The following is a 27,216-nucleotide window of genomic DNA, read 5'->3' on the forward strand; positions in this document are numbered from 1 at the left end:
TGCCCGTGACCCGAACCTTCATAAACTAGGATCCAACTGCTATATTTTAAATCTATACACAACCAGATGGGGGCGTATATTCACGACCGTTAAAATAACTGCGACATATATAGATTTTCGTCTACACTAACAAAAAGACCTCATTATTTTTTATATTTTTTACCCTTTGATAGTGCGATAGGCGAGTTTTGCTCCTGTGAAGGCTGTCTGCGGAATCTAGTACTGATAGTTAACAATAATAACAATAGAGATATTGGCAATCAGAGAGTTAAAAGGATTGGTGTTGAAAAAAAATGGTTGAAGGCAGTCTATTAAGGTATTGGTTCCTAATATTCCTGAAGAACTGGCACTGCCTTGGACTGGACTATACCGAGCACGGACAACAGTCGTCTTCTCCCTGACACCTCATTCGGGATAATAAAAAGAGAGAATAAGTGTGCTTTGAACGTTTCAAGCTCGTATAACGCCTCTTTCATTGCTCTTACGGGCCCGACACTCTATATATATATATATATAAAGAGCAAGTTACGGGCATTCCCGAAGGGACTGTAATCATCCTTTGAGAAATAAGACCCACAAGTGGAGAGCAGAAAGAAGAACAAGAATAAGAAGCAGAAAGTGTATAACCAGTGGTGTTTAAAACCGGAGCTAAAGGTTCTTAACAAAACTCACGAATTTAAGTGTGTTTTATTTTTGTTTGGTTACTTTATTTTGAAAACAATTGTTTGCTGGACTGGGGATATTTGCAAGAGAGAGAGAGAACGGGGGTGAAGATGAGAGACCGAGGGAGAGAGAGGAGGCTTTGAATCACTCGTGACTCCAAGCTGTCTGGGCTCTGCTCGGGCCTCGTTCGTGCCTCCTTCTACTCCTCATTCTCATTCTTATTCTTATTCTTATTCTCATTTTCTTTTTTATTTATAACAGCGATTTCGCTATGCATCCTTCTCTTATTAACTGCCGGGGTTATTGCGTCTCATCTTCGCGGTGTTATTTTTGTTATTTTCTATTCTCAGCATCCTCGAACCAGCCACGGATACCTCGGGGAGCAAAAACTCACAGCCGACCACCTAGTTCTCGCCGACTAAGTCCACTCTAGTTAAATAAAACCCACTTGGCTGTTACACTCTGCTCGCCGGCAAACCCACTGTCCTGACTTTATTTCTTTCCCGATCGCTCTCGCCGATTGCATCGACGCGCTATCGATCCTCCAAATTGAAAGCCACCGCTTGACAGTACAATATTTACTATTATTATTCCTTTACTCTTTTCTCCGTCAGATAAAAACCTCAATCCACATTTTTATTGCCTCCGAAAATTTTGCAATTAAATATTTTTTTAAATTAAACAATAAATAATATTCTACTCCTTCTCGACTTAATATTTACTCTCTTAAAATGAACCAGTGAAATTCCACTGATTCAACCAGTGAACTTTTAGTCATTGGTTGAATCAGTGAATGTCGCGCTCACTGATTTCAACCAGTGAACTAAAAATATGTAAGCGCGCGGGTACAGCAGCATTCTGTACATGAGAATATTTAAGTGTTTTATTGTGTCAATAAGTGAATAATATTTATTTATTATTTTTATGTAATATTTTAATGAACTTTTATATAACAATAATAATTATATGACACAATTTTTACAGAGTATAAAAATAAATAACTTTGGAGTAACTTCGATAGCTTGGAGCTTAACCTCATAAACATAAAATTAAACAATATAAAAAGCCCATTGAAAATGGAAACAAATTAAATTTTTATAATTCCTAATATAGGGGAAGGGGGGGGGGGAAAGGGGGTAGGGTAGGCAAAACGGGGTACCCCCAAAATTTCATAAAAAAAAATTTTATATTTTAAATGGTTTTTAAAGATTCCAAAATCACTTCTGTAAATATAATTAAGCGTACTTTGAATTTTTTTTGTTAAACTTTTTCAAAAATCAATTGTCAGTTGCAAAATATTAATGAGTTTTGTTTTATGATAAACACTATTAAAAATTTGTTTTTCTTTTGTATCCAATAAACATGTAAAATATAATTTTTCTTTATGTAAATTGCTTACAAAAAAATTCAACTTGACCATATTCGTTTAAAATTCAGAAATTTTTATTTTTTACCTTTTTTAGGGGGTACCCCACTTTGCCCGCAAAAATGAAAAAATTTTTTTTTCAATGGCATCTGAAAATTTCTTCTATTTACTTTGAATATCATAAAAAAAAAAAGATTTAGCGTATTTGAGTCCTCGAAAACTTGGTATTTCCTTAAGTACCCCCTTTTGCCCCTCCCTCCCTCCCCCTATATTATTTATTTTATTACTAAATAATTTATAATTAAATATAATTGTTATTAAGACTCTTTTAGTTCACTTTGTTTTTAAATAAACGTTTATAATAAAATAAAATTAATTTTACCTATTTTCTTTATATTTATATAGTACACCGGCGTATCACTGGTTCAACCAGTGACCCAAGCGATCATCTTAGTCCACTGGTTGAATCAGTGAAATTTCACTATTTCATTTTAAGAGAGTGCATTTATATTTATCCGTAAATATAAAATATTTACAGATAAATATAAGTAGAGTTTGAATCGGGTTTTAAAACCAATAAAACAGTATGAGTAAATAATTTAGCAAAGATCATGGCAGCCAGAGATTTGTGTTATCAAAAGCACAAGAAACACGGGAACGTATAAATGGATCGTAGGCAGCTCCTGCGCAGGAGGTAACTCGATTAAACCCTTTGTGTGTATGAATGTCTGCAAGTGTCCGAGTGTAAGTGCGAGAGTGTGAGCTTGTGGCTGATAGCAATAGCAAATGGTGAAGAGACACGAATATAATGCTGCTGCTGCTTCTGCTGCACCGGAGAAACAGACAACACACATAGGATACACTCGAGTTATTTATTGTTATGACTGCGTCTCGTGCATTCCTCCACCTCCTCCCTGTGTGGGTGTCGGAGAGCAAAAAGACCGCTCCGTCTTTCTTATATATATTTTATATATACGTACCTACATCTACCTTACATACGTGGATACAGATAGTGCCACAATACTCGGTATCCCGTCAAGGATTCGCGCCCTTCTTACTCAGTTATTATTATTTTTAGCCTTCTGCAGCATGTCCTCCTCCTCTACTATCACTCGCGAACAACACCGCCTACTCCCGCTGCACCCCGCTGGGCCTCGACACCTCGACCCACGTTGAAATACTCGCCTGAAGAAAAAAAAATAAATAAAAGTTACAAACTTGATAATTATCATTTATAACGATTCAATGACTTTATTACTCGATTATTGTTTTTTCACGCCAACAGTAACAATTTTGCTTTCAAATTATTCAATTAAGTACGCAAATAAATTATGATACTGAAGTTAGCAGACGTCTAATAATTTTTGGATTTTCATTTAGACGATAAACCATAAAAAAAAAATATTGGAAAAAATTGCACCTGTAGTTTTTTAAATTTTCTACATGTGCATATTTTTAGTTTTAGTTTTTTTGTAATTGATTTGGTGAAAAAAAAAATCCGAAAATTATTAATTGTCTGCTAACTTTAGAATCATAAATAAATTACGGAATATTCCGCGGTAAAATTTTTTTAAATTCGCGACTCAGTCGTCAGTTTATTGAGGGTCACTCTAGTGTGACCTTTGGGATGAAAAAAAATAAACTAGGATTTTTAAAAAAGCTGTACTATGGTAGAAACTCGTCACTAGATTTTTAAAATAAAATAAAGTATTTAAAATTTTAACACCATGTGATACTTCAGTTACGACCAGGGGACCAGGGTTCAAGTAATTAATTTCAAAGTAACAAAGTCTGATTGGATTTTTTTGTCAGGAAATAAATAACTTCTTACGACTCAGTACTCATTAATAATTATTGCATTAAATATCAAATTAATATTTATTAATTTTTTTGAGGTAAAAAAAGGCAGGCGAAAATGTAAAATATGAAAAAGAAATAAATAAGAATATAATATAAGCAGGAACGCTATTTTTACGAGTCTGTCTGAGGTTAAGTCCTCGACTCTCGAGGTCCAGGTTCGACTGCTCGCGGTGGACTTATAATTTACAGCCCTCCCAACATAAGCTTTACTCCGTACAGTATACATATATATATACATACATACATGTACATATTCATATATATATACAGCAGGAGTGTTAGCTCTTTCCTTATCCTCAGCGAATGCCGTTTCCTTACACAAGACGTTCAGTATCCACGAGTTGGATTGCCGATTTCTTCGGGCCGGTCAGCAACGTGGGCTGTTTCTCGGGCACTTACTCTTCTCTCCACACATCCAAACACCTCTTACGCCATATAATATACCCTAGAGTATTATATATTTAGTGCTTCTAGTTTAACCAGAGTTAAAATGTCTCGGTTATTTATTTAGTAGACAATTGATGTTTAATTTCGCGGCCGTATCGCTATCTGCTGACTAGTCGCTTGAGGAAAACTAATGGCGCGATCTAGAGACTACCGGTGAGCCTTTATATATATATATGTATATATATGTAGTGCGAATTCGAGTTTAAGTGTGGGATGAACGACGAGGTGACGCCAGAGATTGTTGCCGCTGTGTTGCCGTCGATGTCTCTTGTTTCTCTTCTCGATTTTATTCTTTTAACTGGTGTCCAAGCCATGGGTTTAGTTGCATTCACACTCTTTTAAGAAGCCCCAAGATCAAGAATAAGAATAAGAATATAAGTAAAAAAAATATAAATAACAAGAGTCTGGTAGCGTTGGTATACTAGAGTCGTAAACTTTCGCCTTCATCTCGAGCAAACTTTTATTTAATTCCTCATTCTTCTGTTAACTTTTACCTTTGCCTCTATCTGCTGATAACAAATATGTATATATATATGAATTAGCAATAATGTTTTTATTGGCGTTGGGTATTTAAATTTAAAGAGTTATAGATTTTTATTTTTAAAAATAGTTGTTCACCAGAGGTTAAATGCTTATGCAGATTGGCAAGCGTCTGGGTGACGGTGACGTTGATGCTGAGACTGAGGGATGAGTGCGTATATACATAAACGGAAATGCATTTGGTTAGCGGAAGCGAGACAGAAAATACGAAAGATGAGAGTTAAGTGTTTGTGAGTGAGAATATATTAGTCTGCGGTCGAGACTCGTCGTCAATCCGGTGGCATTTATTCTTTTCATTTAAACTCTTTTTCGTTATTTTTCACCAACTCCATCTATTTCTGTCTCATATCAACACGCGGCCGCTTGTTTTTAATTTTCAAACAAATAACTAATGGATTTTTTGAATTTATTTTTCAAACTCTTGGCGGGTATGAGACGCGGTATCGAATAAAAAATCGGATTTCGCAGAGATAATAATTACCAGCCGATGTGTTTCCATGTATTTTCATATATTATTCATCGTATATTGTTATTATTGCTTGGCGTTACGTCAATCAGAATCATACTATGGTATATAATTTATGCTGATGAACGATACGTGAAAGTGATCGATTGAGTTTACTTACAGGGTGATATGTTTTTTTAGATATATATGTATTGGGATACGCTATAGATTTGTGCGATCTTTTATGTCTATTCTATGGGTTTTTACACCCTCCCTATTTTATTTATCATTATTATTATAATATGATATAACACAACACTGAGGAGACTCGCGGGAGTTTTGGTGTCAGATCACACACAGATTTTGGTAACGAGTTTTTTTTTTCTTTTTTTATGAATAGGAAAGACAACTCATGTATTTAATATAATAGATGGGGGAATAAATTGTGCTTATTTCAAATCCATCATTCGGGTTGTTTTATAAAGCTTTTATTTATGAATAATTTTAAAAAAATCTGCTGATTAGATGATAAGAAACTAATTTTTTTCTTTGTTGTTTGGATGAAAAACCGTAAGATGGATGACTCGGAAATTTTTCTGTCATTTTTTCTAAGGGAGGGCGGGAAAAATTTCGAATTCAAAAATTTTAGTTTCATTTTCGGTCAAAATCGAGGTGGAAAAATAAAAATTAAATTTATTTAATATCTTGAATGAGTTTTAAATAATCGATGAAGTAATGACTCGATTTAAAATTAATTTTCAAAAATTTTAAACCGCCTTTTTGAAGGATAAAAAAATTTTTAATTTTGGAGATCCGCACACAGAAAAAAGGATTTCTTGGTGCGAGAAATTTTTGTATTTCAAATGGTGACGCGACCGGAGATCCAAAGACAGTAGATCTGCGATATTAGATCCGCCGATAAAATATACTCACACATATATAAATGTTAAAAATTTGTGTGTGAGTATATTTTTTATGTTACACGCACACAAAATTAGTGAAAAAAGGGCGTAATTTTTCATATTTATGTGTATGAGTATATTTTATCAGCGGATCAATTGTCGCGGATCTATTGTCTTCGGATTTCCGGTCGCGTAACCATTTCAAATTGATAACAAAATTTTCTTGGAGTGAGAAAAAATTTTATTGAGGCCTAGAAGAATTTTTTTCTGTGTAGAATTATATTTTTGAAATCATATTAAAATGGGAGGCAAATGGTCACGATTGAGAATATTGGCTAGTAGTGATCTCAAGGCAGCTAGATGTCATTGAGATTTTTTTAGTTGGACTAAAAAATAATTAGCAATAATACTTGAGTAAATATGAAATAATTAACGATAATGAGTTTCAGTTAACTGAATAAGTAATGAGTGAGTAAAAAAATAAGCCACTCGTAAAAATAACGAACAAACAAATGATGAAGTTGGAGGCTCTAATTGAGACGCGCCCTCGAAGATGCTCATAATCGCAGGCTCGCTAACACCCCGTGTCAACAATCATCACCCGAGTTTAATTATGCACGCCTCTAATTACCGAGCTGGTTGATGTAGTATAAGTTAAATAAAGTAGTTGCCGTAATATGCTGAGGGGAGTAACACATTTTAACCAGGTGTACACACACTCTTTATTTTTTATTTCATTTTTTTGTTATTCATTCTACTCAACTCTTATTCACTATCACTCTTTTATTTTACTCTTGACGTCGTTGTCCGCCTACCCGCCAGCCACTTAACAATTTCCTCCGTCAACTTATTCATGCTTTTCTACATTTAACAACACACGTCTCCGTAATACTTAGTGTATAATTTGTTCTGCTAATTCAATATATGTTAACCGTTTAATTACACACACCGCAGCTACGACAGCGACATTTAATAAACTTATTACCTACGCAACCTCTCATACCTAAGTCACTTTGTGTTTGCATAAAAAATATTACGCAAACTTGTCCTCTGATAATTATTTAAATTTACAAACAAATAAATTAATTTTTTAAGTCAAAATTTTAATAAAATTATTTAAATAAATTCAGAATTTCTGAATGTCGGATTAATTAGTCATTTTTTAAATTGAATTAAAAATGTTTGGCTTGAAAAAAAAGAAAAAATAAAAATATGCACATGTAGGAAATTAAAAAAACTATAGGTGCATTTTTTTCAAATATTTTTTTTTATAATTTATTGTTATGAAAAAAAAATCCAAAAAATTTATGACGTCGACTGACTTCAATATAAAAAAAAATTTTAACTATTGCTAATTTTGGAAAAATTTTTTTATTCCAACGGAAAATTTGAAATTATTAATTTTTTGTAAACTAAATGCTCGTGAAACATTTAAAAAAATTTAAATTCAGAATTAGTTTTTAAAATATTTATTTCAAAAATTATCTTGACAACGAATTTAATACAAGTCTGTACTGCGATAACTAGACAAAATGTTTAGCAATAATTTACCATCGGCGTGTAAGTTAATAAGTAAAGATAGTAGTAGCAGTTTCAGTCTCAGTCTCAGTGTATCAGCTTGGAATATAAATGCCGTAAAATTGAAGCCACGATCCTACGTGCTCACATAGTAGCTCGTTTCTCCTCGTTTGCCTTGCCCGCCCGTGACTTCTATCCCATCATCAGTTTATTCTTCTATTCTCAACCCGCGCCGCGTTTATCAGTAATTCCCGGCCGACCAATTTCCGCGGGCTTTCTATTCCTCTGTACGTACGTGGTGACTCCACACGAGGGACCTCCAAGTCATCCGCGTACTCTCGTTACTTCTTTAAACACTAATGCACTAGCAGTAACAAGACCACAGCCAATGTACTGAACTGAGCTAGTCCACTACCGGCCTACAAGCTGGAGATCAAAGTTACGTCTCTATATATTTATATAACAACAACAGCAATAACAATAATAGGAATGATAATAACTTTGTATGCTGTAAGGAAAAAAGTAAAATAATGAAAAAGACTAAGTAGTGGAATGTACGTGAACTTACTGGTCTTAAAACAATCAGGTAATGCCTACTCGGTATGCTTGGTCAGGCGCTTTCGTCCGCACCATCCTCAAGGGTACACTACATACCATATATATATACATATACTGTATGTCCTAACAACTAAATTTCTACTGTTGTCTTTTCTACTCTAGTTATTCCCCTAACCTGAGTAGCGTCATCTTTTTTAGTGTATGCTGTCCCTCTGAATTTTTAATTCGAGTCCAGCCGAACCTACAGCCCCAATAAAATAAAAATCAAACTTGTCGTCATAAGTATTCTTTTATATTGGCGGGTATTACGTACTAGAGGCTGTAAGAATAAAATGAAAGCCGGTAATTGTAAATCAGGAACATTTTGCTACAACTAGTCATGCAGCCAGTCCGACATGGTAAAGTCTCTTAACAAGAGTATGTAGCGTGTAGAGTACTCGGGTGTGCAATGAACGTGTTTTTTATCCGGCGTGAGTGTCAAATAGGCTTGACATGGAATAAAAAAACCTCGTTGCAGTTATAGGGAGTCTTGTAGTGTCGGCTCGATACCGTTTTGTTCTATGACTCAGGATTTTTTTAGTTTCGCTTTATCCATCGGAGAGTGTGGATGATGATAATTCAAGCTGGGGATGGGGATGGATGACGGTATTAGCAATCGATATGTCGGGCATCGCCACCCGGCCAATGCTTGGGTCTAGCCATCGGTTGTTTACAATAATGACGGATTCTTTTTTTTAAATAGGCTTAGAAATCGTGGGACTGGAGAGAAATAGAGTGATGTCATTGCCCGTGAGAACTAGTCGGGTGAGGGCGAGGATTGGGGGTGGTGTGAAAGTATTGCGACGGGTATGTTGAGCTAAATGATGATGATTGAGTTGTAAATTTGTTTAAAAAGTAACGATGGAGACTGCGAAGGCTTTAATACTCGAGGCTGAGTCACGTATGTCGGTTTAAATTTCTGGATGGCCCGAATAGCTGAGCAAAAAGAAGATAAAATGTGTCGGTCGTATGTTCGCGAGGGCAATTGAAACGGATTCCATAAGAAGACTCCTAATGACATTCTCGATCAAAGGAAAAGAGAGCCACCCTCGAGACATACGCTGATGAGGATGGAAAATTTAAAGCTCTTTTTCTTCCTCAGTCCCACATCCTCTATATTACTTTCTTTTTTTTTCATTTTAAACCACTTTATCTTGAGGAAAACACAAAACGACCAACGAGCAATGACGAGGGTTAATTCCGATCACGTATCTGCAGCAAAAGAGCCTGGAAATCTCCCTCGTGTCATCGAACCCTCATCTAATTCTGGTTCAACGTCACTATCATCGCCATTACCGCCGATAACGAATGATCAGAAATATCAAATGAATAAAAAAAAATATGAAATAATAATGTTAATTAATATTCCTCGCGGGGTAATCTGCTGAAGGAGGACTGGCCGCAAAGTGGAGGAGCATCTGTTGGGAAAAAAGAATATAAACGCGGAGGAAAAATAATAATAAAGTTTAAGTTGAAACAAAATAACGTGGCATTCCTACGAGTACGCGGACAGCCATCACTCTCTTTCATTCTACTGAGTTACCCGGCAGTGTGTGTATTTATTTCTCCTCTCATCCACATTCGCCTGCATACTCAAACTAAACGCGGTGAGCAACAAACACGGAGTAAGAATTCACCGGTGATGCGAATATATACAAAAGTAGAATGAAAGGACGAATGGGTAGAACAGAGGACAGATCGTCAAGTAGCAGACGGGCCAAATAACTTGTTCTTCTTATTCTTATTGTTATTATTATTATTCTCATTCGTTCTTTCCTCCGTCTTGCAGATCCTCGTTTACATTATTTTTATTTTATTGCGTCCACATGGACTCGAAACTCGACAACATATTACCTTACACACACACACATACTGTCTGAATGCAACACAGATATTTATCAGTGTGCGTGCTCCAGGACAGCGTATATAAATAATTTTATATACAATTATGCATGTATGCCACGCAATACCTATGCCCGCGTACGTTGGAATGTGTTCGCCAGCAAACAGCTAAAATAATAATAAAAGAGATGAGAGTTAGTCTACAAAGAGGACAGGAGGCTGAGGAGGACGCCCAAGAGTCTTTACATTTCAAATAAGTCTACTACTCTCGGACGTGTATGCCCTTATACGTATTCATTATTGGCGAAGCTTCAGCATCCGTATCATCAGCCAAAAGACGTCAGCCAGCTTCGGACCAATAAAAATAACAAATATATGTCCTCGGATCACGCAGCCTCTGGTTGTGTTAAATAAAATATATAAAAATAATAATAATAACAATAATAGCGATATACTTGAGGAGGAATTGCCGAGGGAGGATTTTTCCGAGGGCGCAGTCGATTTGTCTATTTTGCAATAAAACGTTTTTTGGGATTTTTGGTGATAGAGAGAAGAAGCTCTCGAGGGGCGAATGGTGACGGGGATGATGGCAATGGAAAAATCGTCAGGACTGGGACTTACTGTGCAGCAAAGTAATAGCGATGCTTTGGCGGATGAGACGATTGGATGTATGCTGGGCTAGAGGGAGACAGATAATAAATATATGGCAAGATGTCTCGTTATCTGTTCTGGAAATGGGAAAAGTCCTGGTTAACTCGACGGTTCGATTTGGTTTTTCAAACCGTAGCTATTATCATGAGAATCCTTATTTATTGAGAATCGATCCTATTCAAATAGCTAAGAATCTTTTGCTTTCCGTCTTGGATTTGCTTAAGCTTGCGATCTGGAAGCTGAGTACACTCGGCACTCGGCGTTTACTTGCCTGTAGTGCTCGTTGTAGGGATACCTCCTGGTATCTGTGCAAATGTTTTCCCTGTATTTTATTTATTTATTTATTTATTTATTTATTCTCCAGCGATCGCGAGCGGGTTGGTATTAAAAGCACATACGTGTGATGCTTGCGCGAGTGTGTGGTTCATTTAGAGGGTGGTTACTACATTGAGCGGAGGCGTAGCCGGACTTGAACCCCCTCAAATAAGGCGGTCGTGGACCCGCACTGGTGATCCCGCCCCCGGTTCTCACCCTCGCTCTTATTTAACTCTGCAGCGGCTTTGCGCAAGTTTCACACATCCCTTTTAAGTCGCGTAATTCGGGCATTTGTCCCCGAATTCGCCGGCGTCACTTGGTCATCGATCAAATCAAGTTTAATAAAAATTGATGACTTTTTCCCGAGGATCAGCATCAGCGTAAAATTTATCTGAGCGGAACGAGTTTTTAAATTGAATTAAAAAAAAGTAAACTGTGGAGCATAAAAAAAGGTATAAAGACCTTTCGAATGTGCTGGTGGATATTAAAAAAGTAGACGAGAGATATGGACTTGTTACTCGCATGAGGGTAAAGACGAGTAGAGGGTAAAAGATGTGTGTGAGTTGAATATGAGGTCGGAGTTGGGGTGGAAAAGAAAATTGAGTGAGCAGAGAGCTCTTCTTGTGGCGAGGTGGATAGGCTCCCCTTCGCTGCGAGGCGGGAGAGCACTAGGGCTCGAGCTCGTGTGTAAACTTTTAAGAATTTCCTTAGGCAAATATTGCCCGGGTTCGCGTGGGTCTCCTTCCAGAGGGCTGGGAGCCTGTGTGAGCATGTGAGGGTGTAAGAGCTCGTGTGTAGACATACGTGACATACAGGTGAACTCGGTGGATGAGCTGGTGGGGCTGCGCTGGGTTCGCGAAGCGCTAGAGTGCCTGCGAGAGGGACCCTTAGGGCAAAGAAAATGAGATTTTTCTACGAGCGAGCGAACCGGACGACCCCGACTAGGGAATGAATTTGAAATTAGTTCGTACCGCCCATCTTGGGGTTCAACTTATTTTCTTCTCTACTTCTTTCCAGCTCTCACTTTCTCTTTCTCTCTTGCTCGGTCGTTCCCTCATATGCACACATACGCACACCCCTGTCTTAAGGTACACACGGTATTACCTGGAGAGTATAAAGCCAATCTCCACGTACCGAGAGAACGTTTTCGCTCATGAAAGTTGTTTTTACAGTTTCCACCGAGCGGAACCGAAAAACCCAACGGCGTCTCGGTAACTATTTAACTCCCTTACATCTTACATCTCCAACCCCCAACTTTGAATCCACTTTAATTTCTCATTCGCCTTCTTAAAAAACTTCCATACCCCATATATATAAACGACTTAATAACGTATTCACCGAATCAGCACACACGCTCCAAGGAAACGTAAAATAATATATGCATTCAAGTTTATCTTATACGCCAGACTTTTTCATTATTAACAACTTTTCGTTATCAAATCATAGATGTATAACATTTACCGCCGTCTGACGGATGAGAAAGTCACGTGATTTTTACATGCGATGAAGAATTTACGGGGGAGTCAGAAATGAATAGCGATCGCGGATGAGGATTTCCGATTGTCCAAACGGTACGCGGATGATTGGTAAGAATCTGAAGACGTTCAAGATACAGAATAAGCAAGTAAAAGTATATGAACTACAACAATACGTCTCTCGTCTAGAGTACACAGCCTTAGTTGTTTAGTTATCGCAGTATAGTACCCAGCAAGTGGTTAGATTACAAAGAGGGAGAAATTACGATGATGGCAGCTCCCTCGGGCGAGGGTGCAGAAGCCTATTCATAGAATCAGCTACTCCGCATTAAACATATACATACATATATCTCCTCATCCTCTTCTTCACTGAAGGCAATCGTCCCTGTCTTGATGAGTTTTTCTTATTTTCCCGACGGAGTTTTAAAAACGGGCGTTTGGCATGCAAGTCCTTACTGCCACCGCGACTACCGCGGATTTATTTCGATTACTTGTTCCGTCTTATTCTCTATACACTACTCCCTCTTATACTTTTCCTCAAACTCGTTTTATTTAATTTTTTCATCCCTGTCTAAATCTCAACCGCGTCACCGTTAGCGTCCATTGTCTATTGTCCATTATTTTTTATTTATTTTTCCAGTTGTGCGTCTGACGTAACCGTACACTGACATGTCAAGATTTTTATTTCCCTCGACCCACATTTGTTCAATTATATATAATACTTTTAACTTATTTATATATTTATTTATTATTTCTCTTTAATGCGACTCACTCCACCCATCAGCGGAATAAATTTGTCCTACTGACTATTCACGGATCTTCTTCCTCTGTAACAACTTTCTCGGAATATATATATAATAATAATCATTATGATGTAATATACGTGATAAAGTATACGTCTGGTAAAGTAAATAGACAAGTAGTTTTTTATGAAAGGATAACTCGTTAAAAACAACAATAGGATCATGAGAGAGACAATATAAATAAAAACACACTTAAGATTCATGATGATACTGCAGTACAGTTAAATAAACTTTTTAAAAACTTTTTATGCTGATTGTTGAAAATATTTCTAGTCCTTACGCTTTATCTCGGGCATTTAATCTCAGCAAGGACTCATTCATTGTCTCTGTCGTTAATTTACCTTTACCTTTTTTTATATTTATTTATTTATTGTTATTGTTATTTTTTTTTTTTTTGAATGTATACGGACTTGGATGTCGCCATGGCAACCACGTGGATAAACAAACAATTCATTTTATTGTACTGTAATGATAATGAATAATTAACGTCACGGCCACGCGACAATAGCAAACACAAATATTATATATATACTGTCATTATTTATTTTACTAACCACTTATAATATTTTAGTTGACATGAGAACCGTATGAGGATTGAGGGTGGACGGGATACCCTTTTTTTCGGTATTTTACTGGCGCTTGTGGCTCTGGGGTTTTTGTGAGAGGCTACGCGCAATCATCGTGCATTGAACGGAATATCGTATTAGTGATAAGCCATTGATATTGCGCGAATCAAAAGAAGTTGAGAGAGAAAGAGAAAGAGAGAAAGAGAGAGAGAGAGAGGTTCAGATACTCCCCCGAGACTCCAATCAAGACGGAGAATAATAATTTTTCCCGATCTCGATCGTCGTCGTTCCTTTACTGCTATTTTTCTACGTCAAATCAACCGCTTATAACTACATTTATTCTCAGAGCTAAAATCTTTCCATCTCTTTAACCACGACAAATAATTTTTCTTTTGCTTCAAAGCCATTTATACAGTCACTTATTACGATAACTTTTTTTATTCATTTTCCTGGTATTAAATGTAGTCAGAAATAATTTATTACTTTTTAAATAAATTCATTAAGTAAATTTTTATTTTTATTAAATTTTTAATTGGAGAAAAGGGTGGGCAAAATTTAAAAAAAAAAAAATTAATTTTATGGATTTTTACACTGAGAGAAAAAACAGGTTTTCGGAACTAGGAAAATGTAGTAAAAAAACCTCAGCTATAGGTTTGTAGTACCTGTAACTAAAGTGTAATAGTAAATAATACTACAAAAAAGTAGTCGATTCCACTATTATGAATACACTACGATGATACAAGTGAACATGACTGTTCTGAGTTGGATAATTTAAATTAAAAATTACTAGTCAGCAGAACTATATTATTCATGTAAACTTAACAATTTATTTTAAGTTAAGTTAACTATTTTGGGCTGAGTCTAGTTAATTAAAAATTTATAGTCAGCGCAACTATGCGATATGGTAATAATTTGATATTTAGGGGAAGGGGGACAAAAGGGGGTAGGGTAGGCAAAACGGGGTACTAAAATTTGATAAAAAAAAATTTTATATTTTAAATGGTTTTTAAACATTCCAAAATCACTTCTGTAAATATAATTAAGCGTTACTTTGAATTTTTTTTGGTAAACTTTTTCAAAAATCAATTGTCAGTTGAAAAATATTAATGACGTTTGTTTTATGATAAAAACTATTGAAAATGTTTTTTCCTCTTTTGTCTCCAATAAACATTGAAAATATAATATTTCCTCATGTAAATTACTTACAAAAAAATTCAAATCGACCAAATTCGTTTAAAATCCAGAAATTTTTTTTTTTACCTCTTTGAGGGGGGACCCCACTTTGCCCGGGAAAATGAAAAATTTTTTTTTTCAACTTCTATTTACTTTGAATATCATTAAAAAAAAGAATTTAGCGTATTTGAGTCCTCGAAAACTTGGTATTTCCTTAAGTACCTCCTTTTGCCCCTCCCTCCCCTATATCAAGTAATATCAACCAATTGAAGATAGTCATTCAGATTTTGTGTATATATTGTCTTCCGAAATTTTGTTTTGATTCAAAAACCATTTTTTTTTGTTAACTGGAGATTATAATTATAATTAAATTTTGGAGCAGAAGAATTAGAAATAAAATGGGGAGAAAATTTTCAGTTTTTTTGCAATTAATTTTGTAATCAAAATTAAAATTGATAAGATAAAAAAAATTATAGACTAAAATTTGACTTACAAAAAAAAAAATAATTATTTTGAAATCAAAAAGAATCTAATTTTAATTTTTTATTTTTATTATCAAACTTGAATAGACACACAAGGTCGACGTGGTATTTCGTCACACCTCCGTCATCTTGCCTTTGTTTTAGCCGCCTCTCACACCAACTTAACATCAAAACTTTTTTTTACTCCAAACTTTTTATTTTGTGTCCATCTTGTGCCTGCCTATACAACTTCTTGCCCGCGTTTCGCCACTTAACTCCAGTAGTGTCACGTCATTCTATATATACATATATATATATAATAGAGAAGTGTATATATACTATATACTAAATCTGGCATATTGAAAGATGCAAGTTCTGCTTCTTTGCCTCGGTCTCTCCTCGGCTTTGTCTTTTTCATGTGAAAGATATTTTTTTATTTTTAATTAAACGCAAGTCCACTCAACCGGATCTAATTCTCCGAGACAATGAATCCGAACTAAAACGATTAAAAAACGATTCACTGTAAAAATCAGCAATTAAAAAATTCTATTTTAATTTTAATTTCTCATTTCGTTCTTCTTTTTTAAATTCATCCAGATGCCCGAGTTGCCCCTAGTGAATATTCAAAGCGACTCACGATAATGACGAATCGATAAGCGAGTGATCAAATCAGTACAGAATTGTCGATAGATTAAAAAGTTAGATTTACAAATGAGGAATGCATTGACCCGATTGGAAGTAGACGTTCGTCGGGCGTCTGCCTGTCTGTGAGTATGTCTGACAACGGCTAGCAGCACAGGCGGAGGATAGTCGTCTGAATGGACCGTGGAATGTGCCGTCACACACACCCCCACTGATATATACATACATACATATATATATGTTCTTGTTCTCTTTTATACGCAACACACACACGCACTTATCATCCACTTTCTTAATCTCTCTCACTCTCTTTTTTACATACACACCACATGTTTTTATAATATATATGTGTATGTATATATAACAAGTGCCCAAGTGTGTGTCTATGCGGGTGTGTGTAACTACTTCACCCACATAGTGAATAAAACTCGGACCAATACAAGCGATAGGACGGCTACGAGCAATCAATAAATTCAATCAAATGTCGCTCTGCTCTCTTCTTCTTCTTAGCAATCTCTATAAATTCAATTGAGTTTCAATCAACCGGGTCTTATTATTCTACTAGTCGTGTCCCTGATGCATTTTATTACAAATTCTCGGGTTTTAATTTACTAAGAGAAAACGAGCCATCAAAATTATCCATTAAATATCAATTGTATGGCTGCATATAAATAAATAAATAAATAAATAAATAAATAAGTGGTTGGTTTTATAAAAAATAATAATAATGAATAATTTATTGGCTGACGCGGCTGACAACTAGTTAAATGTAAATCGAATGCAACATTGTGCAAAAGCACACCGAGCAAGTGTCTTACTGAATGTTTTAAGCAGTTAGTCCGGATTGAGAGTCTCGGCCGCCAATTATCTTGAAGCTTTGTCTCTCCACCTTGATCGCGATCCACCACAAGGTACTCGATAGTCGATAGTCTTTGTATTGTTCTTATTTACCCGACAGTGCAGAGATCAACAGTATTAACACAAAAGAACACTTTTCTCTCTTTATTCCTCTTTTTCCCTTTCTCTGCTCTCTTTTGCTCCGTAGCTACGGTATTATATATATTTATATATCTATATATATACGTCTGATTAATCTTGCTCGCAGTATCTCTTTCACGCGGCGTAAAAACCACGACGACGCACTGATTAAAAATTATCACCAGCGACTACAAAGGTCCAGTCGACTATTGCTCGTTTTTAATTTTTTTTTAAAACATTTTTTTAGTGGATCCAAGCCTTGGGCTTCTCGCTTCTATCGTTCGACCACCGGTTTTTATTTATTTTCCTCTTACATTTCTGCTCCTCTTATTCCTCTACACTCGCACTCAATCTTGTGACGCTAAAGAACTCGCGGTCGAGTTTGCCAACGTTAAACTCACCGACGAATTTAAAGTTCATATTAATAAATATTTATTATCCTCGCTTTGTTCGGCCAAAAATCTGTGATTTTTAATTGCCGCCAAAATTACTCATCTCAGTAATTAATATTCCAAAAATTTCCACGATATCCTGTCGCGCTTACCCTCCTTATATAAGTAGACTAGTACCCAAGTATATATTTAATTTTTTTGTTCTCTTGGTGACTCCCGGACTCAAAAATTAAAAAAGTTCTACCTCTGAAAATTTTTATGGCTCAAAAAAAATTTTGAGAATCAGAAAAATAAATTTAATGATACTTTTTAAATTTCCTTTACGTTATGTCGTCATATATAACATATATAGAAATACTTAATATTAATGTCTCCATTGCAATGCCCACGTGTGTGCGAGCTATAGATCCAATTTAAATGAATCCCTCTAGTCATGTCTAATTCAATTCTGAATCTTGATTTAATGCTTTACTAAAAGATACATATAAACCTTATATATATACATATATATTTGTATGTATAGTTAACATGAGAGAAAAGTCCATTTATTCTTCCCATTAAATTTCCACGAGCCAATTACTTTTTATGATACCGCTTTGACAAATGGAGTAACGTTTTCTGTAATTTTCTTTTGACTTTTTATTTTTTCAGCCTCTATCACATTACTCTACATTACTCACAAAAATAGTAATAATAATAATCCTTGAAATAACAATAATATTTTTTAAATTAATGGGCGAGTAGAAATAAAATTAAATGCGATTTGAAATTTGAAAATAAAAAACCCGCGTTATCGGTATGGAAAAATTGTAAACTAGGAGTACGTATATTAATATAAAGATAAAAAAATAAATTTATTGGGTGATATTTATCACGAAGAGTTTTATAAAGTTAATAAACCGTCAGTGGAGCCTTTATTCGACTCTGGGTTTTAGTAAATTCGTTGCAGCAACGATTTACGGTGTTAACACTCGACCGACAAGAGTATACCACTCTGAGATGTGTACAAAGTGAATAAAAAAATAAATAAATATAAAACCGACACTAACAACTGGGCGAATATAAAAGCGAGTGAAAAATAAAGTTAAGCGTCGAAATGAAAAGAGAAGAGAAAAGAAGAGTGTAAAAGGTAACAAGGAAAAAAATCCTTGGAGACTAAAGCGAGATAAACGAGTCGCCACATTTTACCATCCGGTAAATTAAGAGAGCGCTTTTCGACGCCTCACTCTCTTTACTTGGCCCTCACACTACTCCCGGTGCTCATACTCTTCTATACTGCTACATATATACACGAACCACTCACATTTCTCCATGCTGATTACGCGCACACGACCGAGGATCTAAAACCCGCGCGCGATCGTCCGATCGAGAAAGATAAATACCCATGGAGGGATTTCCAGACGAGCTTTTCCACTGGGATATCTTATTCTTGGTCCACGTCTCGAGTTGAATATCCTCCGGTGCCCGACGTCCACCCTCTGCTCTAATGTATTCACAAATCTTATTCTAACACGCCGTTATCATTCTCCAACCAGGCGATTCCTCTCTCTCCTTTCCCTCCTCTTCCTCTTTCTTCGTTTGCTCAAGAGGAAATTCACCACCAGCAGCCCCAACCTCGGCCTTGCCCGTCTTCGAGTCTATCCCAGTCTCATCCCATCCAGAAATTCATTTCGCGGACCGACGCCCTCGTATATACCAGCCTACTGTTCGATCGCATCGATTATCCCGTCTTCGCTCTTCAGAAAAATAATCATTTTTTTATTTTCCCAACTCTTTTTTTTTATTTACTACAAACACTAACAATAATAATAAATAATAATATCAATGACACTAAGTACTATATATATATATTGTATATAATGATTAATTTTAATTTTATTTTATTGAACGTACTTTAATCCGAAAAAATCCCAACAGATTTTAGTTGTCTTCATAACTCGCGGGAGAATATAAAAACGTGTGCGAGACAAAGAATAAAAATCCGATTACGAGGTATATACAGTGTCGAACGATAAAAACATCCGAGGTGAAGGGGAAGATGATGATATAGAAAGTCTTCGGTATAAATATATATATAATAAAAAAAGGAAATAAAAGTAAGAGTAAGAAAAAGTCCAACACTCGCGTCGTCATTTCGGAATATGAGATTTCCATGGGGGTTCGTCAGTCTCGCGGAAAATCCGAGGGTTTCGACATACGAGCTTCTATATATATATATTTGTGTGTGTGTGTAGCTTGAGGTGAATTTCCAGGCTGGATAAAGAAGGTATAAGAGGGCATCACATACGAGAGTGCACGCATACGTATATAAGATGACTGCCGCGTCCGCGCATCAACAGACGAAAGGACATTATTGGATTCTGAGCATTCCCGGAGTTATTAAAATTCGTAGCTCGACACGAGTAGAAGGGGGACGATGTTCGGGGGTGGGATCAAGTCGATAGGGGCTCGAGGAATCCTCGAGATGGGGTAAGACGTTCACTGGAATATTAAAGTCCGGATACTCTTCCTTTTTGCTTATTCTTTTTCGAGATACTCAAACCTTTGCTTATTCGCTTTATTTTTTATCTCCGCTGTCTGCATGTGTAAGGGAGACAGTGACGAGTGTACGTCCTTCCTTGTCCGTCGATCCAGCTCGTTAAAGAGCCTCGGGCTGGGAAAAGCAAAATCGAAAAAATCACTGGGGCTGTTGATGATGACGGTTCCGTTTTTAAATTCACGCGCGTAATGAACAAGTGGGGAGAGGAACAAAATCCTGGATAAATATTCCAATCCCCCTTGAATTATCTTGCCAGCGGAATTTTTTATTTTTAAATTCGTTCCCGACTCCTGTTCTTTTTGACTTTACATTTAAAACGACCCACTAACTCGGAATGTAATCTCTAGGGTGGACTTTTAGCTCCCGAATCTCGAGGCCTCTCCGCGGCAATCATCAATAGTCAATAAATAATAAATTAATTAAAAATTTTTCTCACAATCTTCAGCATTTTATTCTGCATAATTATTTTTCATTTTAATTCAAAGTGTTTGCTATAATTACTGCCGACTAAAATAAAAGATGATAGGAAAAGATTGTGAATTTACTTTTGTACGTAAATCAAACCGGCGAAGCGTGACAGTGAGGAAGTGTCGGCTATCTTTTGTTAGCATCGCGAGTATTTTATACAATCATCGAGGCCATTTTTATTATCACGTTAACAACGAGACTGACCAGCATCAGTCATTTATATCTATAGGATTTATACTTATGGCTTATGCTCTATAATGTAAGCCAATAAATGTATGAAAAAACGGTAGTTTTTAAACCCGTGCCAACTGTGTGTCCGCTAAAAAATATACAACATATAAAATTTTACACATTCATCATGTAATGCCTCCATATCTTGATTAATTATCCGCCGGATATTGAGGTCACGTGGACGCTTTTCAAATACTTGGATACAAAAGCGGTGAAAAATGAAAAATAAAGGGAGAGAGAGAGAGGAAGATTAAAATGGGTAGTATTTTTACCTTTATCACTGGCCACCAGACAGCAGTAGACAGTGCACGGCAATGGCAATCATTTAGAACAGCAATTACGAAATGAAAGAGCTCTTCAAAAGTCGGACGATTCGGCTGATGCACTGGGGGGGAGCGAGGGCCGGGTGCCCCGGATCGGGGTTTAGAGAGAGCGAATATTCCAGTCCGGTTACCCCGCCCGGAAAAACTCTCTAAAGGTTATTTCCGGTCCAGCGGCTAGCAATGCTAACCAAAAATCAAACTCCATCCGGCAGAGACTCATGCCCGTATCATCTCTTTCAGGTCATGCATTACCCGGATTTACATATGTGTGCAACAAATAAAAAACATGCATTCAATGTGTGCCTTCTTTTATCTTTTTGTAGCCAACCCGATCGTCAATACGGTTAACATTTTTTTTACTAGAAAATTGGGGTTTTTGTCGACTCGAAATTGGATTAAATGTGAAACTAATCAGCGATTTTGCTTTAAAATATTTTTGTAATTTTTATTTTATCTGGGTAAGGGTCAGGCAAATTTTCAATTGCCATGACAATTGCATGAAAAATTTTTTTTTACCTTCGAGCTAAGCGGGGCAGTCGAATAAAATAAATTTATTATGAAATAAGTCTCGGACATGTATCTGAAGCCGGTGAAATAATTGGAGAAATAATGAATGACAATTAAAAACCCTTTTGCAGAAAAGTTTTAGGGTTTACCATTTCACCAGAGTCTCCGGTATTTTTGATAACTTTTTAAAAAAGTTTATTGTGTAAACCCGACATGTGTATTTGCTGGAGGTAAAAGATTGTGTACATTTAATCGACATACTGTCGAATCGATATTCCATTACAAAATTAATGTTCCGCCGTTAACGGGTCACTCGATTTCAACCACCGGGTGGTTATAGTGGGGTAGAAAAGTATATATGTAGTGCAGTATGTACCCTCAAGGGGTGTGTTCGACTTATCCCAAAGCATTCGATCCTTATTTACGAGCTCTGGGTTACAAACGCGAGTACCGTCACAATGATATCGGGAAAGGGGTCGCAGTCGAGAGGACAAAATGAAAAATATATAAACGGATTGCTAAGGGACTGAAATATAGACATACATATAAATAAATTTTTGTATATATGTATACATATATAATGAAAAAAAGATTGCCGGTGAAGGAGACGGCTCGGACGAATTTATGCAAGAGGGTCCAAGACTATGATAGTCTTGCCGGGTAATAAATGCGATGGGTGGAGAAGCTCGGAGGGACAAAAAATCGACAGTAAAGTAAGTTCTGAAAAAATATAAAATAGGCGGAGACGCTCTAGAAGAAGGGGTTGTGAAGAATGGACGTGAATTAGTCCCGGCGGATCGAACACCCCTCGATCGCCGGTTTCCTTTCGATAATTTTAAATTTATGATTTGCGATACCTTTTTATTTCCTTTATGCGCTTATACAGCAAATGAGGAGAAAATTAAACGATTGTTACGGTTCAATCTGTGTCAGCGAGTCCAAAGCAATTGTGCTGTCTATTTACTGCTGCACATTTTTGTCTGCGCATTGCGATTTTTGAATTACGATTTAGATAATTGTCAAATATTTTCATTCTGTGCGTAGCATCTGTCCCTAATGTGTATTATTGCTTAATTTTTTTTATAAATTTATTGGAAGTAATTTAATTTATTTTTCTCCAATTTAGAGCCACGTTTTTTGGTTACTTGTTTTTTAAAAATTTTATTTTTTTTCTCGTCTTCAATACCGAGATATAATTCGATCTTCATTCGATCTTGTGGTAACCAATCGCAAGAGAACCAAATCGCGTCACGTTCGCGGTTCCAAGAAAAGACGAGTCATATATACATATATATATTTATATATGTAGTACATAAAGTGTATTTGTATTATATCGCGAATAGTATATACATATATAGAAACACTCATGTGTGCGCGAGCCACGAAGAAACCCCGGACTTTTGCTGGGGTCGAGAGTCGCAAAAGGTTACAGTCACGTATATATCAAGTTGAGAAAAAAAATTTTAAAATGTACATTGAAAAATAAAAAATAATAATAAAGAATTATGAGATAAAACCTCAGCTGGTAATTTTTAAAAACGTAAAGTAGAATGTTATAAAGCAGAATAAATAATATGAAATGTATAATGTTGAATTTTTAACAAGAAATATTTGGGATAAGGTCGTTCAACCCTCATTGACACCCTCTTTCCACAGACTTACAAGTCTCGATCGATCGTCTTAAACCACCCTCTATTGTTCCCAGCACCCCCGGGAGACACTTTTAGGATGTGGACCTTCCGTTGGAATTTACATCTCCGCATCGACCCTCTACTTAGTCCCTTTTTTCTTACTTTTCAGTCCCTTCATCTTTTCATCCCGCTGACGATAGCCTTCTTAACAGTTTGGCGATAGCGCCCCGAGTTTTTTAAAATATTTCCGATATACTGACGGCATTGGAGACAACGGGAGTTACAATATTACAGTAAGTGAAGTTCGGTGAGTGACGTGTCGCTGCCGAGATTCTCACAGTCGACGTCACGTGAAGTTCACTCTCGATCAGTTTGAAGTTCAGTCATGACGAGTGCCAGTATCTGCGCATGCGCGGCAAAAAGATATGAGGAGCTGGTAAAAATAATGAAATAGAGCAGAGTATATTACAGCTGGACATAACAAGATACAGATAGACACCCCGGGCCGGCACGTAGAGTAATGGGATGGACGTCGAGGTAGTCGTCTTAGTCGTCACGGAGGTGGGCGACTGGAGGCCAGACTTAAAACCCGTAGAAAGAAAGGTTTTATCTGCTAGCCAGTTATTTATCGCTTTCCGTTGTAGCGCTGGCGTCGGCGCTCGGCCAATCACAAGTTAGTGTACCCCAGTACCAGTCCGCGCCATCCGCATACATTATCGTGCTGCTCAGAGTTCTCTCGCTCAACTCGCAACTCGCGCGGGGCCCTCTTGGCCATTGTCTTTTCAACGTTGTAAATCACATTTTATTCCCTCGCTTACGGTCTTATTTTATTTATTTGTCGGGGAAACGGATCGCTACCGTGCCCCTTCCTCCCCTGCTCCGTCTTTCTTGTTCTCCTCGGTTTCGGTCGCGGTCTCGCTCTCACCCTCGCCCTCGTCCTCGTCCTCGGAGCTCTTTCTCCTTGGTGCTGGTGCCTCATCGCGTCTGCTAAGAGCCACCGATATGTGGTGTTACACGGACGCGCGAACACAGACCGAGATTTGCTGCCCCGGCTCCTATGTCCAGAGTCCAGAGACGGGCTAACAGACAGACCCCGGTCTTTGCTTTGGCTTTGGCCTCGACGGGACCCTTACATTATTTTATATTATATTATATTATATATATACATACATATATACTACTACACTCTTGTCTACACGCATAACTTTTTTTAAAATTCGAATTGCGACGACAGACCGGACATTTTTTCAACATTAAAAATATAAAAACTCTCTTATAAATTATTTAAAAATTTTTTTTTTTTTAATTATTCATAGAGTAGAATTGTTGAAGTAGTGGATTGTTGTGTGTTGTTATAAATAATTATAAATATATATATAGTATATTATTTATGTAGCATTTCAGCTTGTGTGCAGTAGCCTATAAATATATAATAACATATATAAATATATGTAGATAAAATTGGGTGAATATGCGTCGTCGTGAAAGAATTCTACAAATTATCGAAGGCACCGGCGGTTACTCTCCGGTTGTCAGAGGCGAGGAGGAGTTTGGCCTGATAAATAAATATATGAAAATAATAATCGCAATAAAAAATAAACCGTGTTATTTGAACACTGGTAATTAATTTGAAAATTATGTAATTTTGTGTTGCTCTGCCTGCTTCGAAATTCGTAGAGTTCACACTGACAACGTATTTGTTTTGTTGTGATGATAATTTGACTCGCTTTGTTGCATAATAACTGATTTTACTCTCTGATAAATTTATAAATAAACAAAGCTGTTTAAATTTTAATGAAATTTTGCTTAGAGACCTCGTGAAAAAACGGAATAAAAAACAAAATGCTTGTGATAGTTTCAGCGGTGCAAGTAAACCATGCAGGCCAGGCTCTCTCCCAGTCTCAGTCGCGTCCTGGCCACCAACAGGTCAGTAAACAACGAGACTAATTACACTATGCCTTGATAATTAGAATTATATATTTATAGTTATGGTATTAATTGAAAATAATTTGGCAAAAGACATAAAGTTATTAAGCAATTTAATTACTTAAAGAAAATTTATATCTATATTGTGATTGAGGAAGACAGGAAGTGGATTTAGTAATTATAGCGCGGTTAATTTTTTACCGTTAACCACTAATTGATCTAGCAGCTGTCTTGTCCCCTTGTATACGCAAGAGCACTTAGTCCCTGATGACTTTTCCTACCCCCCTTCACTCCTCATCTCCTCGCACTCGACTTCCTTTTCTCTACTTTTTGTTCATATATTTACGTGGACACTCACTACCCACTACAGGTATACTAGACCAATATATATATATATATATATATATATTAATCCTCGAAAATTACCGGGGAAAAAAAATAATTAGTGACACCTGCACACAAACTGTCAGAGGGTCGAGGACGAGAACTCAGATAATTACGTTTACGTCCAACGAGTTCATTATCATCAGCAAAAATAGTTGACTAATTTGTTGCGTCACATGTCACTCACAAATAATTGTGTTTTTTTTTTATTTATTGTCCACTAATTTCATTTATTTAATTATCGTTTTATTTTTGTCGATGCGAAGGGTTGAAATTTTTTGTTTATATTTTTTGTCAACCTGCAGACGCACTAGAGTGAAGTGTCTCTCAGAAGGCACCCCTCGGAAACGCGGCGTGAAAACAAACGTGAGTGTAAGGTGGACTAAAAAAAAAGTAATTATTTGTCTAAAATACTGGTTTAAATCGCGTAATTCCTTTTTATGAACGGGAGAGAGTTTTAACTACCCCTGGTATCCCCGTATTAGATTTCGTCTCAGTAGCCAGCCCTTGAGCGGTGTAAAATTTTTTTTAGCAACTTTTTGTCGCGTGCTAAATTAGTCAAACCTCAAATTAGTCAAAGCAGATCCCCTCGTGGTGTCCCTGTCCGCCACCACTCACTAGCTTTGTTTTCAGTCAACTCGCGTTCGTTAGTTTTTTCACCGTTTTTTTTTTCTAACCCGGTTTGTTTTTCTCCCCTCGGCATGCAAATGAGCCGGTCCTCGAGTGCACGTCGGACGGAGAAAGATCACCCGGACCCCTTATGCCAGCGGGGCTCGTAATTTCGAGGGCTGCAGTCTGCTTATAAAAAACTCTTGCAAAAAATTACCCGGCAAAAAATATTTGCGGGTATAAAGTCAACGGGATATTGTGACATTGAGACAAAAAAAGTTTTATTGCCTTTAAATCCGTGTCACTTGTTAGATTAACCTGACAATTAGCTCGCGTAATTGTTGTAATTTTTTTTTTTTTCAGCGAAAAAAAAAATTCTTTAACGATTTTAATGATAATTATTTAACTCGACATGCAATAAAATAATTTATTCATACGATGAATTTATAATGCATTAAAAGTGTCGGTTAGTCTATAATTATCAGTAAAAAAAAATAATGTTATTAGAGCATGTTGTCAAACAAAAAAATAATAACGCGATGATATTCACTTGTGATAGAGTTTTATCTCGTTAACTCGCGTGAGCATGAAACAGATCTGCAGGGCGTCACCCGGACCCCTGACCCATAGAAATATTGTAAAGAACAAAACAAAAAAAATGGTAACAACTTTAGATCCATTGTCATGCAGAACTCCCTCTCGTGCTGCAGTACACACTATATACATATATATGTACATATTTTAAAAACTCATTGTGTCTGGTGTTTGTAACAACGGTATAAAACAGCCACACGAATCATCATAATACACATAATAATAATATAATAATATAATATAATATAACATAACATCAAGCGTGGATATTACGCCGCCACACGCTTCTGTAAACAGACACATTTTTTTTTCTCACAGTCTTATTCTCTACAGTCTATTGTCATTCATAAGCCGCGATTATTGTCATT

At 36.4% G+C, this 27,216-nt stretch overlaps 1 protein-coding gene and 1 long non-coding RNA gene across 2 annotated transcripts in view; one reads left to right on the forward strand and one right to left on the reverse strand.

Moving 5' to 3' along the window:
• The first annotated feature begins 1,489 nt into the window (after window positions 1-1,489).
• LOC130663986 (COMM domain-containing protein 10) overlaps window positions 1,490-27,216 on the forward strand; it is a 136,903-nt gene continuing 111,176 nt past the window's right edge. The window contains exon 1 of the mRNA XM_057463602.1: window positions 1,490-1,500. The gene's annotated coding sequence lies outside the window, so the exon portion shown is untranslated. The remainder of the gene's footprint in view (window positions 1,501-27,216) is intronic.
• LOC130663991 (uncharacterized) overlaps window positions 3,050-27,216 on the reverse strand; it is an 83,426-nt gene continuing 59,259 nt past the window's right edge. Inside the window, exon 4 of the long non-coding RNA XR_008989280.1 lies at window positions 3,050-3,214. This is a non-coding gene — a long non-coding RNA (uncharacterized LOC130663991). The remainder of the gene's footprint in view (window positions 3,215-27,216) is intronic.

This window comes from Microplitis mediator, chromosome 2 (genome assembly GCF_029852145.1).
Source record: "Microplitis mediator isolate UGA2020A chromosome 2, iyMicMedi2.1, whole genome shotgun sequence".
NCBI lineage: Eukaryota > Metazoa > Arthropoda > Insecta > Hymenoptera > Braconidae > Microplitis > Microplitis mediator.